The sequence below is a fragment of the Hyla sarda genome, chromosome 6 (genome assembly GCF_029499605.1).
Source record: "Hyla sarda isolate aHylSar1 chromosome 6, aHylSar1.hap1, whole genome shotgun sequence".
Taxonomy (NCBI): domain Eukaryota; kingdom Metazoa; phylum Chordata; class Amphibia; order Anura; family Hylidae; genus Hyla; species Hyla sarda.
Genome location: NC_079194.1, coordinates 98,775,498 through 98,790,207, shown reverse-complemented (window position 1 = coordinate 98,790,207; position 14,710 = coordinate 98,775,498). Strand labels below are relative to the sequence as shown.

Below are 14,710 nucleotides of genomic sequence, written 5' to 3'. Positions count from 1 at the left end.
CCCGCATAGCCACAAGGCCCGCGAAGCACGCCCAGCACGGCAAGGAGCAGAGGACGGCCAGAGAGGACCTGCACGCGGCCCAGAAACCGGCGAGAGCCGGACCCAAAAAGAGCAAGCCAGAACCGAAGAAAAGGACAACACCGCAGAAAAGCGAGACCGCGAAGCCGGAGGCGAGGAGAGCAGAGACACCGGAGGGGAGCAGCCCCCCCAAGGAGGGAAAAAAATAAAAAATAAAAATAAAAAAAATACACAAACATGTGTACATGCATACAAGCATACACACACATATATATATATATATATATATACACATATCCATACACATATGACACCGCTTTTTTACTGGCCCGACTGCCACTATACAATATAAATCAATATAAATACAAAACACAATATATACAAAAACCACAGAAAATGTATACAAAAATATAATAAATACACTACAGAAAACACCTACACTAAAACTGTCCCCTCACCCACACCACCCCTCCTGTACATGGGTCAGAATCCATACCGTCCATACAGTTCTCAAAGTCCAGTCCTTAACTGACCCATGTCAGGTCCCCAAAACACCACTCAAAAAACCACCACCCACAAATACACCCTCCCCACCTAACACTCCTCCCAACCAACTTATATACAAACTTATACACTCTTATCCACAACCCCCTTTAGGCCCAAGTTTGGTTGCCTGTAAGCCCTTCATACCATGTCAACTGAAAACAAAACAAAAAGCTAATGTGCACATGCATCAGCCCTCCACCAGGGAGAAGGCTGGCAGACCTGATACATAAATCATTTTATACTCTTTCCCTAACTCCCCCTACAATTCTCCCTAATTCTATCCCTACAATAAATCTGACCCTGCCCTCACCCTATCTCTACCCCTATAACACTGCCCCTAACCAAAAATAAAAGGTACTGTACCCAAAAGGTTTAGTACCTAGGGCACATGAAATGAGAAACCTCTCCACAGGAGAGAAGCCCTACTGGTACCAAGACTGCCATACTCCATAGACCTGATCTTCTCGAGGTCACCGGTGATGTTCCTACAGACCTCCATCTCGGAGAGGACTTTCCGCTGTGTAGATACTAAACACTGTGCGTTCCACGTGTAGTACCTAACCACTAAACTGACTAAGAATAAAGTGCCCCGATCTCGGCCACCCACGTTCATGAAAGCCCCATAAGCCCACTCCGGATAGGCAAGGCCGGCAAGTTGACTCCAGCCGATGGAAGCGCCCACCCTGTTGTAGACCCCTATGTTAAAGGGACAATGAAGCAGGAAGTGGTCCATGCTTTCCAGCGTGTCCCCGCACTCTTCTCGGGGACATCCCCGGTCATCAGAGCTCCTACACTTCAGGTTGTCCCTTACACATAGCTTCCCCTGAAAGCAGCACCAGGCCAAGTCCCAAAACTTCTGGGGGATCCTTTTCACGTTTAAAAGATACAACCCCACCCTCAGATCCCGACCTGGGCAGTCCCTGAGCACCAGAGGCTTCTAGAAGTGGGTCAACAGAACCCGTTTGTCAAGGAACTGCCTTGACTGGGTCCTGATCTCCCACACTCCCAGACCCCACCGACGTATCGCCTTCAGAGTCGGGGTAGCGTAAGCCGGAAGATATCCATGGGGCGTACGGAGGTCCTTCACTTGCCCTCCTGTCTCCCATTCCTGGAAGAAAGGCCGAAACCACTCCCTGCAGGAGAGTACCCACGGAGGAGCCCTCTCTTTCCAGAGGTTTGCAATGTTGGCTTTCAAGAAGGTGTTCGTTAAGAACACCACGGGGTTTACCATAGATAAACCCCCTAGTCTCCTCGTGCGGTACGTAACCTCCCTCTTGACTAGGTTCAACCTGTTCCCCCATAACAGTTGGAAAAACAGGCTGTAGACCCTAGTGTAGTAAGCTTCTGGTAAGATACATACACTGCCCAGATAGATAAACAAGGGGAGCAGGTACGATTTGATCAGGTGTACCCTTTCCCTGAGGGTCATAGACCAACCCTTCCACTGGTTCACCCTCTGAGTGGCATCCTGGAGCTTACCGTCCCAGTTTTTGGTGGGATAATCATCCTGGCCGAATGTGATGCCCAGAATTTTTGCTGACTCTTGGAGCCCTGGAAGCGTGTCCGGGAGATCAAACGTGGGATCTCCCCCCCCCTCCCAGCCAGAGACTTTCACACTTACCCGGGTTGATCTTGGACCCGGATGCCTCCGAGTAGCGGTCCACCTCTGACATCACCACATCGACCTCCTCCCGTGAGGAGACGAAAATAGTGACATCATCAGCGTACGCCACCACTCTCTGGGCGACATCCGGCTCTGCCAGAGTCATCCCGACTCCCGCCAACGGCCCACAATCTACCCTCTGGACGAAGGGATCGATTGTGAACACGTATAACAGTGGGCTCAAAGGAGAACCCTGACGGACTCCGGACCCCACCTCAAGAGAGGGGCCGGACCAACCGTTCACCAGCGGGAAACTCTCTGCCCCTGCATATAAGGTGACAAGCCAATTCACAAAAGTACTCGGTAAGCCATATCTCAGGAGGACGGACCAGAGGTACTCGTGGTTCACCAGATCAAATGCTTTGGCCTGATCCAAGGACAGCATGTACCCCTTCCAGAGACCCGCACTACTCCGCTCCACTGCCTCCCTGACACTGAGAACAGCACTTAAGGTGCTTCGGCCTGGAACAGAGCAGTGCTGGGCCCCCGAAAGGAGCCGGGGTGCAAACTTCACCAACCGATTAAACAGTATCTTAGCCAGAAGCTTCCTGTCCGTATTGAGAAGAGCTATGGGCCTCCAATTCTCAATCCGACTAGGATCTTTACCCTTTGACAGAAGAATCAGGGCTGACCTCCTCATTGACTTTGGTAGAGTGCCCAAGGAGAGACACTCATTGAATACCTCAGTCAAGAGGGGAGCTAAAGACTCCTTAAAGGTCCTGTACCACTCGGATGTTAAGCCATCCGGACATGGCGACTTCTTGGGGGCGAGCCCCTCGATCGCCAGTCTCACTTCCTCTTCCCTGATTTCTTCTGCCAAAACATCAAGAGAGGGGTCTACCCCTGGCTCAGGAATAGTTTCAACCAGGAAAGCCGACATCCCGTCTCGATCTAGATCCTTCTTCCCAAGAGGTGCGAGTAGAAGGATCTGATGACCTCCAGGATCCCTGATCTGGACCGATTCAGAGATCCTGTACTGTCAATCAGTCCTGAGACCACTTTACTACTCACTGACATCTTACAGTTCCTGTAAGGGTCGGGTGAGCGGTACCTCCCGTAATCCCTCTCAAAAACCAAAGATGCGTGCCCAGTGGCGTTGCTAAGGTTGGTGTCACCCGGTGTGATACAAAATGGTGTCACCCCATACCTACCCCCCCCCCCCAGTAAGTTTTTAGCCTGTTGTGACAGGCGCCACTGATGTAGAGCAGTGTGAAAAATTCCAGTATAATAATCAAATATACCAATTACCAAAGAGTGGGAAAGAGCTAAAAAAGGTTTCACCATTTAAAACTACAGCTCCCAGTATGACCTAAGCAGTGGTGAGGTTATGCTGGGAGCAGGCCCGGTGCTGTCATAAGGCAAACCATGCGTCCGCTTGAGGGCGCATGGACTCGCAGCTGATGGGGGCGGAAAAATGAAGACTTTTTTTTATACTAAGACCCCCACCTGCGCGCCTTGCCGCTGCACAGCAGAGGTCACTGCCACCACTCCACCCTCTCTGTTTTTTTTTTGCTGCGACCCACCGAGATTCCTGAAATGGAGCTTCGCTTGTGTAGGCAGAAATCCTTGCACCGGCCCTTGCTGGGAGTTGTACTTTTACTCATCACAACAGCAGAACTTACAAGTGACTACAGCTCTGATGGGACATAATGAGGAAAATACACAATAACATCAGTGACTACAGGTGACTTCTCTATAGTCTTTCCTTATGCACCCTCATCATACATAAGGACGATCATCCTCCTGTCAGTGGCACCCCCATCATCCAGGATGGTGGGGGTGCTACTGGCAGAAGGATGATCCTCCCAATGGATTATGAGGGTGCTACAGCCAGGATGATGGGGGTGCTACATCTGCAGGAGCATCCTCCTGCCAGTAGCACCCCCATCATCCCGGAGGATGATCTGCTGATGGATGATGGAGGTGCAGCACCCCCATAATTCATCAGTAGCACCCTCATCATACATAAGGAGGATCATCCTCCTGCCAGAGGCACCCCCCATCATCCAGGAGGATCATCCTGCTGATGGATTATGGGGGTGCTACTCACAGGAGGATGATCCTGCTGATGGATGATGGGGGTGCTACTCACAGGAGGATGATCCTGCTGATGGATGATGAGGGTGCAGCACCCCCATCATTCATCAGTAGCACCCCCATCATACATAAGGAGGATCATCCTCCTGGCAATGGCACCCCCCAGAGCCTCTCAGCACCCCCTTTCTCCCTGTTACATTAAAACATTAAATCAGTGTTTCCCAACCAGGGTGCTTCCAGCTGTTGCAAAACTACAACTCCCAGCATGCCCGGACAGCCAAAGGCTGTCTGGGCATGCTGGGAGTAATAGTTTTGCAACAGCTGGAGGCACCCTGGTTGGGAAACACTGCATTAAATACACAGTTTTGCAGAGAGGTCTCACCAGCTCACCAGTCTCTTGTCTTCACTTTCTCCTCTCCCTGGGCAGCTCCAGGTCCAGGAATGTCCGGGGGTTGGGGAGGAATTCATCACCCATGAATCCTCAGAAGACGCGGAGCACATGATGCAGGGACACGTCGGGGGAGGTAGCAGACGTGCGCACGGCACTTCTGTTCCCAGAAAGCATTGCAGGTCTTAAAGAGGCAGCTTCCTGGGGCTGGGGGATAGGATTGTGTCGGGGGGCTGAATCTGGAGTGCGGCAGCCTGCAGGTCATGAAAGAAGCCTCTTCTGTCTGGGGATGCTGCAAATACCGGCTGAGTTGAGTGACTGTGTGCAGATGTGGGGGGGTGCTGCCGGCCGTGGTGTCACCCCTCCAGGCTGGTGTCACCCGGTGCGCTCCGCACCCCCCGCACCCGGGTCGCAACGCCACTGTGCGTGCCTATCGTACTGACACCTCATCAGCAAGGACTTCACTCTGGAGATATCCTCCCGGCTACCTCCAGTCGAGACAAGGAGCTCGAGTTTCCTCCTCAGACCCTGATACAGGCAGTACCTATTCAGGGACCTGAGGCTCGAGAGCTGGCGGAAGACCCCCGCAACCCGCTTCTTGAATATCTCCCACCACTCTGACTTACTACTACAAAGGCCCAGTAAAGGTACCTGACTCTGAAGAAAATTCTCAAAGGACTGTCTTATCTCCGCTTCCTCCAGGAGGGACGAATTCAGCTTCCAATAACCTCTACCTATCCGGGGGGTCTCTGAAACATTCAAGGAAAACAAAATCATACAGTGATCGGAGAATTCCACCTCAACCACGGACACTGCAGAAGAGATGGCTTCCTCCTTTTAAATAAAACCTGTCTATCCTAGACTTGCAGCTACCTCGATGATAGGTGAAACCCACGTGGCCTGAGGGGCTCCGGATGTGGGCGTCCTCTAGGCGAGCTTCCCTAACTATATTATTGAGGGCCACGCTATCGTAAGCCAGCGGACCATTGGAACCTCTCCTATCTTGGGACCTCGTGACATTATTGAAGTCCCCTCCAAAAATCACTTGCCGGCTAGTAAAAAGGAAGGGCTTAATCCTCATAAAGAGATCTTTGCGGCCCCACTTGGTTTGTGGGGCGTAGATGTTAATGAGCCGGAGCTCTTGCCCCTTCATGAGGACATCCAAGATCAGGCACCTCCCCATTTGTAACTCAATAACCCGTCGGCATTCAACCGGAGCGGTAAAAAGGACCGCCACCCCACGATACGGCTCAGCCGCAAGAAACCAGTGGGAGGGCCCGCGCCTCCACTCTCTTCTGGCTTTAACCAGAGAGGCTAGATCTGACAACCTGGTCTCCTGTAAAAGGAAAATGTCGGCTTCAACACGGCCGAGAAAATCAAATTGAGTTAGATTGAGTTAGACGGCCTCACCTTTATTTTTTCTTCCCCTTCTTCTTCGCCCCCTCATCCCCAGAAGAAGAAGAAATGGCAGGACCGCTTTTACCTCTTTTTTTTTACTCACTCTGGTCCATATGGTCCCCGTCTCCGTCCGACCCTGGTCTAGCCCTGCCCTCCGAGGAAGGTGCCTCAACAGGACAGGGCCCAGTTCCCCCCAGAGGCTCTTTCTCCCTGGGCACCACGCCCTCACCTTCCCCCTCCAAGAAGGGGGAGGAGATGTTATCAAGGACGAGGTACCGGTTTGACAGGTCAACCAGAGGGGGGGCAGTCAGGCTTCCGTTTTGGACCCGGCCTGCAGTACGAGGGAGAGAGGGCTTGGACCTCTTCTTTCTCCCTTTCCTTTTGCCCTTGTCTTTCTTTTTGGCCTTCTCTACACTCTCCTCATCCACACTCTCATAGTGGGAGGAATCGGAAGAGTCGGCCATATTGCCTTCCTCTTCGCCCAGTCTCCTGATCTCCTCATCCAGCACGTCCTCCTCCAGGGCTTCAGTAATTTCAGGGCCAGCTTCAGGAGCAGGGGCCGGAGCTACCCCCGTCACTTGGGCACTCTCCAGCTCCCTACTCCTCCTCCGATTTTCCTCCCGCCTTAGTTTGGCGGGGCCCTTCCTCCTCACTAGCCCTGGTGCGCCCCCATCCCTGCTCGTACCCTCTCCAGCCGAGGCAACTTCACAGCTCTCCCCAGCCGGAGCGGCCGCCGCATGGGCGAAGGCGCTAGGACAACGGCTAAAAGGGTGCCCGAGGACACCACACAGATGGCAGCGGATCTGCCTACAGCATGCGGCCAGATGACCCACCCCACCACACAAAGCACAGACCTGTACAGTACAGGCTGCGCTAAAATGGGTGGGGCTACCGCACCTGTGACAGACCTTAGGCTGCCCCTGGTAGAAGACCTGGATCCTGTCACATCCAAGGAAGGCGGCTGACGGAACGTGGGCAACCGTACTCCCTGAACGCCTGAGTTTGACGGAAAACGTCCAGGCTCCGGACCAGATCCCGTGCTCATCAAAGTTTTTCTTGGCCATGTTCGTCACATCCCCATACCGACCGAGCCAGGTCATGATGTGGTAACAAGAAAGTGACTCGTTACGGGTCAAAACGGTCACCTTCTTGACTGAGTTCTGACGGGAAATTGCCTTTACGGCAAAATCCCGCCAGCCGGGCTCGTTCTTCGCCACCTCGTAGTTTGACCAGAAGAGTTCGAGACCCTCTGGCCGAACGAAACTGACATCAAACTCGGACGTACCGTAGGGGTGGATCAGGGCAAAGATGTCACTCGCCCTGAATTCCATCTGGAGGAGGAGCTCAACCACTTTAGCGTGAGATGGGCATGCATCCTCACCCCTCCAAATCAGACGTACCACATTCCTGCGGTTATTGTCCTGCCCGGTTGTCGGGAGGGACCAGACCACCTCCCCATTCTGCTCTCGGAAAGCCCCCAAACCGTGCCTCTCTATCCAGAAAGACAGGTCGACCTCACCCCTTCCCTCTACCTGGATCTACCTGTCTCCCCTACGCAGAGCCTCCAGGAGGCGCTGTTGCAAGTAACCCCCGGGGACGGACGGAGACGGGGACCCCCCTGGACCCCCGGCAGCGACATTAGCATAGCTCCTAGGAGCAGTCACTGCCGGGGGGGCAGCCGGGCCAGACCCAGACCCAGACCCAGAACCACTATTCACACCACCATTCACATCATCCTTTTTTCCATCCATACCATTTGTACCACTACTCCCACCAACATTCACTCCACTGACACTCCTCTCATCCACAACACTACTACACTCAGCATTCTCACATCCTGCACTCATACCCTGCGTAACTGACTCTGGGCTGGCTGGGAGTTGTAGTATGGCTGGTTTAACCAAAGTCTTTTTCTCTGGCTTGGCTGCTGCTGGGGTCAATGCTGATGGCGATGGCTCCTCCTCCTTACTAGGCAATGACGCCTCCTGAGTCTGGGGCTGCCCCCCCCCAGCGCACCCCAGCTCCTCCCACGGCGCCATTGCCGCACACTGATCCCGGCACCGGGACACTCCCCCCCTCACAGGGGAGTACCCTGCAGTGCCCGCAGAACACACTGTACTCGGGGGACCGCCCCCCGAGCACACAGACACATCGCTCTCCGGCGCCCGGACACTCCCCCCCCTCACAGGGGAGTGCCCCACGGCGCCAGTAGTGCCCACAGTACTCGGGGAACCGCCCCCCGAGCACACGGCAGCGTAGCTTGCCTCTGGCACTTGGACACGCCCCCTGCCACCCTGGGGCGGTCCTGCAGTGCCAGAGCTGCCCTGCATGAGCCCATCCTACCCTTCCCTACCAACAGGATGGGTGGGCTTCACAACTATTGCGTCCTTAGCCTTTCCTGATGCCATACTGTACTCCCCATGCTGGCCCCGCTCCACCACAGGAACGGTGTCTGGCACTTTGGGGGAGCCCGCAGCCTGAACCAGCTTTGCAGCTGGCCCAGACTGCTGGAAAGGGACAAACACATATTGTACTGTCCCCTTTGTCTTCCTTTTTTTAGACCTCTGCTGGACCACCACATCCTCACAGTCCTCGTCCCCAAAGGTGAAATTCTAGAGGTGGGCTGGGGACTCCTGCATCACAATTGCCCTCAGCAGACCCCCAGCCTCACCCTCCACGTCATCCTCCTCACTCTCACTTGGTGGTAGTGCCACCTGTCCAGCCTCAATGTAGCTGTCCTGGGTCTGGGTTTCACATGGAGTAGCTACAACCTCCACACTTTCCTCCATCTTCTCCTCTTCCTCCTTTACCTCCTCACCACCATCCTCACTATCTTCGCCGCCACTACTCTCCCCATCGTCCACCTCCACCTTACCTGGGGATTTCATGGCGGCAAACTGATCGCTGTTGATCAGCTTCTCCTTGAAGAGACCGCTCCCCTCCAGTATCTCCGCTCTCCTCGACTCCAGCTTCACAATCTCGCCCTTCAGCGATGTTATCCTTCTCTTCAGTTCTGGCTTGCTCTTTCTGGATCCGGTGCTCATCAGACTCTGGGCCGCATGCAGATCCTCTCTGGCCATCCTCAGCTCCTTGCCGCGCTGTTCATACTCCGCAAACCTTGCGGCCATGCGGGAGCAATACGTGGAACTGGATTCTCCGGGCCCACTCTCCGACCACATCTCCACACTGCTTTTCCGTGCCCCTCTTCCACCTGTGGATCTCTGGCTGGCACCCGTAGCCTGGGAAGCAGACCCTGCATTTCTGCAGACTCTGCCAGATCTTCTCCCGGCCGGAACAATGGCTGTTGAAGTTTTCACTCCACTCCCCGCCAGCCTAGAACGGGGAGTGGAGCCATGAGGCTCCATTGCAGGAGGCTCTTCCCCAGGAATCTGCCACCTTCCTGGGAAAGCAGGTGGAAAAAATCAGCCTCTCTCCACTGGAAGTCTGGAGTCTCAGGAGCTCAGCAACAGACAGACACACCTAGTGACCACACCCTCCAGAGCTGTACTCACTATTCTGCTGGTGAGGTCACTGTGTACATACATTACATTACTTATCCTGTACTGATCCTGAGTTATATCCTGTATTATACTCCAGAGTCGCCCCACCCACTGAGAGGCCCCATTCCATTGCCCCTCCTTTTTTTGGCTCCGCCCTCGGCCATGCCCATGGCCCGTGCCCCGGATCTTTTGAAGGACTAGCAATGCCCCTGGGAATATGTGTATATATACGGCCGTGAAGGGGACCATAGGAGAGCGCCGGCGCTTTATCCATACATTACACAGGAGCATCACAGCGGGTGTCAGGAGTGATACCTGCAGTGATCTTTCCTTTACTACAAGTACTTCTACTCCCAACATAGACACTCTGCTCCATGCTAGGAGCTGTAGTACCTGCATTAATAGACAGATCGCAGCGGGTGTCAGAAGTTACACTCGCTGCGATATGTCTATTAATGCAGGTACTACAGCTCCCAGCATGGAGCAGAGTGTGCAGAGGATTACTGCGGATTCGATGGATTACGGCGGATAATTTTTTTTTCTTTTAATAAAATGGTTAACGAGGGCTGTGGGGGAGTTTTTTTTTTTTATAAAATAATTTTTCCAATGTGTTGTGTTTTTTTTTATTTATTGAATTTTCAGGCTTAGTAGTGGAAGCTGGTCTTATTGACTGAATCCATTACTAAGCCAGGGCTTATTGCTAGCCCCAAAAACAGCTAGCGCTAAGCCCCAATTATTACCCCGGTATACACCGCCACAGGGGTGCCGGGAAGAGCCGGTACCAACAGGCCCAGAGCGTCAAAAATGGCGCTCCTGGGCCTAGGAGGTAACAGGCTGGCGTTAGTTAGGCTGGGGAGGGCCAGTAACAATGGTCCTCACCCACCCTGGTAACATCAGGCTGTTGCTGTTTGGTTGGTATTGTGCTGAGAATGAAAATACGGGGAACCCTATGCGTTTTTTATTTATTTATTTTAAAAAAAACACAAAGGGTTCCCCGTATTTTCGTTCTCAGCACAATACCAAACAAACAGCAAAAGCCTGACGTTACCAGGGTGGGCGAGGACCATTGTTACTGGCCCTCCCCAGCCTAAATAACGCCAGCCTGTTACCGCCTAGGCCCAGGAGCGCCATTTTTGACGCTCTGGGCCTGTTGGTACCGGCTCTTCCCGGCAACCCTGTGGCGGTGGGTACCGGGGTAATAATTGGGGGTTAGCCCTAGCTGTTTTTGGGGCTAGCACTAAGCCCTGGCTTAGTAATGGATTCAGTCAATAAGACAGCTTCCACTACTAAGCCTGAAAATTCAATTAAAAAAAAACACAACACATTGGAAAAATTATTTTATTTAAAAAAACACTCCCCCACAGCCCTCGTTAACCATTTTATTAAAAGAAAAAGAAAATTAATCAGCCGTAATCCATCGAATCCGCAGTAATCCTCTGCATACACGGATCTGAAACGAGAAGAAAAAAAACACAAAAAATTGGTTATGACATTTTTGGCGCTGTCCGCTGGGGAGAGAACCCATGATGCAATGTCTACCCAAACAGGGAGCCACCAATTGGTGCAAAACTACAACTCCCAGCTGTCTGGGCATGCTGGGAGTTATAGTTTAGCAACAACTGGAGTCTCCCTGTCTGGGTAGACACTGCCAGAAGGGTCTGTTCACATTATACAAAACGGACAATGTGAACAGAGCTTCAGATTAACTAGCCTAGTTCCCTTCTGTAGCTCCGCCCCTAATGACGTCATCACTAGGGAGCGGAGCTACACGGACCTGCCCGGTACTCGAGGGAAGTAAGCGGACTTCGTCTTCTGTATACACTATATACAGCTATCTATAGATAGCTGTATATAGTGTATACCGCCCAAAGGGTTAACCTACACTGTCCAGCAGTGTAAGTTAACTGTTTCCTTGCTGGGCTTGCGCATAGCGCCCAGCTCAGCAAGGGATAAAGTGAGCCAGCAATGTGTATACTGTATACACATTGCAGGCTCACTGTAAGTTCTTGCTGGGCAGTAGATATTCGATGTATACCTACGGCTCAGCGTCAGCTGTTCTCCCGGCTCTGTAGCCTTGAGAACAGCAGATCCCGACATTCACATAAGGACGATCGCAGCGGGTGTCAGGAGGAGTGACATCCGCTGGGATCTGTCCCTTACTGCATGTAGTAATACTCCCAACATGGAGTACACTCTGCTCCATGCTGGGAGCTGTAGCACCTGCATTAATAGACATATCGCAGCGAGTGTAACTTCTGACACCCGCTGCGATCTGTCTATTAATGCAGGTACTACAGCTCCCAGCATGAGGCAGAGTGTACTCCATGTTGGGAGTAGTAGTACTTGTAGTAAAGGAAAGATCACTGCGGGTATCACTCCTGACACCCGCTGTGATGCTCCTGCATAATGTATGGATGCAGCGGCCGGCGCTCTCCTATAGTCCCCTGCACGGCCGTATATATACACATATTCCTATTTCTCACAGAGAGCTGTGATTGTCTGTAACCATCTGGCCAATCACAGCTCTGCGGGAAATATGAATATGTGTATATATACGTGAGTGCAGGGGACCATGGAAGAGATGCTGCCGCATCTATACATTAGACACAGGCCCGTCGCTACCGGACCGGCGAACCAAGCAATTGCTTGGGGCCCCGAGCTGGCTGGGGGGCCCCGAGCAGAGCCGGTGCTTGCCCATCCTGTAGCGACGGGGCACTTCGGGAAGCCCGCACATTTCAATTAACCCCTTTAAGGACCAGGCCATTTTACACCTTGCTCAAATAAACAGGGAGCCTCCAAGGAGGTGGCGGACATCAGGAGGCGCTGGACACACTCGGAAGGTAGAATCAACTTTAATCACCCATCATGCAACGCGTTTCACAGATTATCTGCTTCATCAGGCTGATGAAGCAGATAATCTGTGAAACGCGTTGCATGATGGGTGATTAAAGTTGATTCTACCTTCCGAGTGTGTCCAGCGCCTCCTGATGTCCGCCACCTCCTTGGAGGCTCCCTGTTTATTTGTGCATCTTTCCGAAGGTGGACCGGCTGCCGGCATACTCACACACAAGTTCTTTTCCATTGTTACACTTGGCGAGTGTAACATTCTGGGTGAGCATTACAATTACCTTTGTTCACCCTGGTTTTTAGTGGTAATGCACTAGGTAGTGCCCTCTCTATTCCTCTGCTGATTTTACACCTTGGGACCAGAACGTTTTTTGAACATCTGACCACTGTCACTTTAAACATTAATAACTCTGGAATGCTTTTAGCTATCATTTTGATTCTGAGAATGTTTTTCCGTGACATATTCTACTTTAACATAGTAGTAAATTTTTGTGGTAACTTGCATCCTTTCTTGGTGAAAAATCCCAAAATTTGATGAAAAAATTTAAAATTTAGCATTTTTCTAAGTTTGAGGCTCTCTGCTTGTAAGGAAAATGGATATTCCAAATACATTTTTTTTATTCACATATACAATATGTCTACTTTATGTTTCCATCATAAAATTGACAAGTTTTTACTTTTGGAAGCTTTGAAGTTCAGCAGCAATTTTCCAATTTTTCACAAAATTTTCAAACTCACTATTTTTCAGGGACCAGTTCAGGTTTGAAGTGGATTTGAAAGGTCTTCATCTTAGATATACCCCACAAATGACCCCATTATAAAAACTGCACCCCCAAAGTATTCAAAATGACATTCAGTCAGCGTTTTAACCCTTTAGGTGTTTCACAGGAATAGCAGCAAAGTGAAGGAGAAAATTCACAATCTTCATTTTTTACACTCGCATGTTCTTGTAGACCCAATTTTAGAATTTTTACAAGGGGTAAAATGAGAAAGTTTATACTTATTTTTGTAGCCCAATTTCTCTCGAGAAAGCACATACCTCATATGTCTATGTAAAGTGTTCGGCGGGCGCAATAGAGGGGTCAGAAGTGAAGGAGCGACAAGGGGATTTTAGAGAGTATGTTTTTTCTGAAATGGTTTTTGGGGGGCATGTTGCATTTAGGAAGCCCCTATGGTGCCAGAACAGCAAAAAAAAAAAAAAAACACATACCATTTTGGAAACTAGACCCCTTGAGGAATGTAACAAGGAATTAAGTGAGCCTTAATACCCCACAGGTGTTTCACGACTTTTGCATATGTTAAAAAAAAATATATATTTTCACTAAAATGTGTGTTTCCCCCAAATTTAAAATTTTTGCAAGGGTTAATAGCAGAAAATACCTCCCAAAATTTTTAACCCCATATCTTCTGAGTATGGAGGTACCCCATAAGTTGACCTGAAGTGCACTACAATGCTCAGAAGAGAAGGAGTGATATTTGGCTTTTTGAGAGCAAATTTTGGCATTTAGGAAGCCCCTATGGTGCCAGGACAGCAAAAAAAAACTCCACATAGAATACCATTTTGGAAACTAGACCCCTTGAGGAACGTAACAAGGGGTACAGTGAGCATTTACCCGCCACTGGTGTCTGTCAAATCTTTGGAACAGTGAGCTGTACAAAATGTTTAATTTGCACAGCCCACTGTTCCAAAGATCTGTCAGACACCAGTGTGGTGTAAATTCTCATTGCACCCCTCATTACATTCCGTGAGGGGTGTAGTTTCCGAAATGGGGGATTTAGTTTTTTTTTGCGTTTGTTAAAGCCACTGTAACAATCAGCCACCCGTGCAACAGCTGGAGGCTCCATTTTGGAAACAGTGGCGTACCAGATGTTTTTCATTTTTATTGGGGAGAGGAGGGGGGCTGTGTAGGGGTATGTGAATATGTAGTGTTTTTTACCTTTTATTTTATTTTGTGTTAGTGTAGTGTAGTGTAGGCTACCTCGCTCCTAGCCTCCAGCATGGTCCTGGCTGTCTGTGACAACCAGGATCATGCAAAATTACCGGGCGGTCGGGACCCAGAGACCCAATCAGCCCGGTATCGCCGCAGATCGCTGTTGTGATTTCAGCAGCAATTTGCGGCGTTCGCCGACACGGGGGGCCTACATGCCCACCCTCGGCGTTTGCCCTGGATGCCTGCTGAACGATTTCAGCAGGCATCTGGTTTCGATCTCTGCAGGCGAGCGGCAGAGACCGGAATGACTCAGGACGTATGCATACGTCCTTCCTCCTTAAGTACCAGGATCCCAAGACGTATGCATACGTCTTGGGTCCTT

At 51.1% G+C, this 14,710-nt stretch overlaps 1 long non-coding RNA gene across 1 annotated transcript in view; it reads right to left on the bottom strand.

Moving 5' to 3' along the window:
• Positions 1 to 4,787, bottom strand: part of LOC130275900 (uncharacterized) — a 106,537-nt gene extending 101,750 nt beyond the window's left edge. The window contains exon 1 of the long non-coding RNA XR_008844948.1: positions 4,655 to 4,787. This is a non-coding gene — a long non-coding RNA (uncharacterized LOC130275900). The remainder of the gene's footprint in view (positions 1 to 4,654) is intronic.
• Positions 4,788 to 14,710: the final 9,923 nt, after the last annotated feature.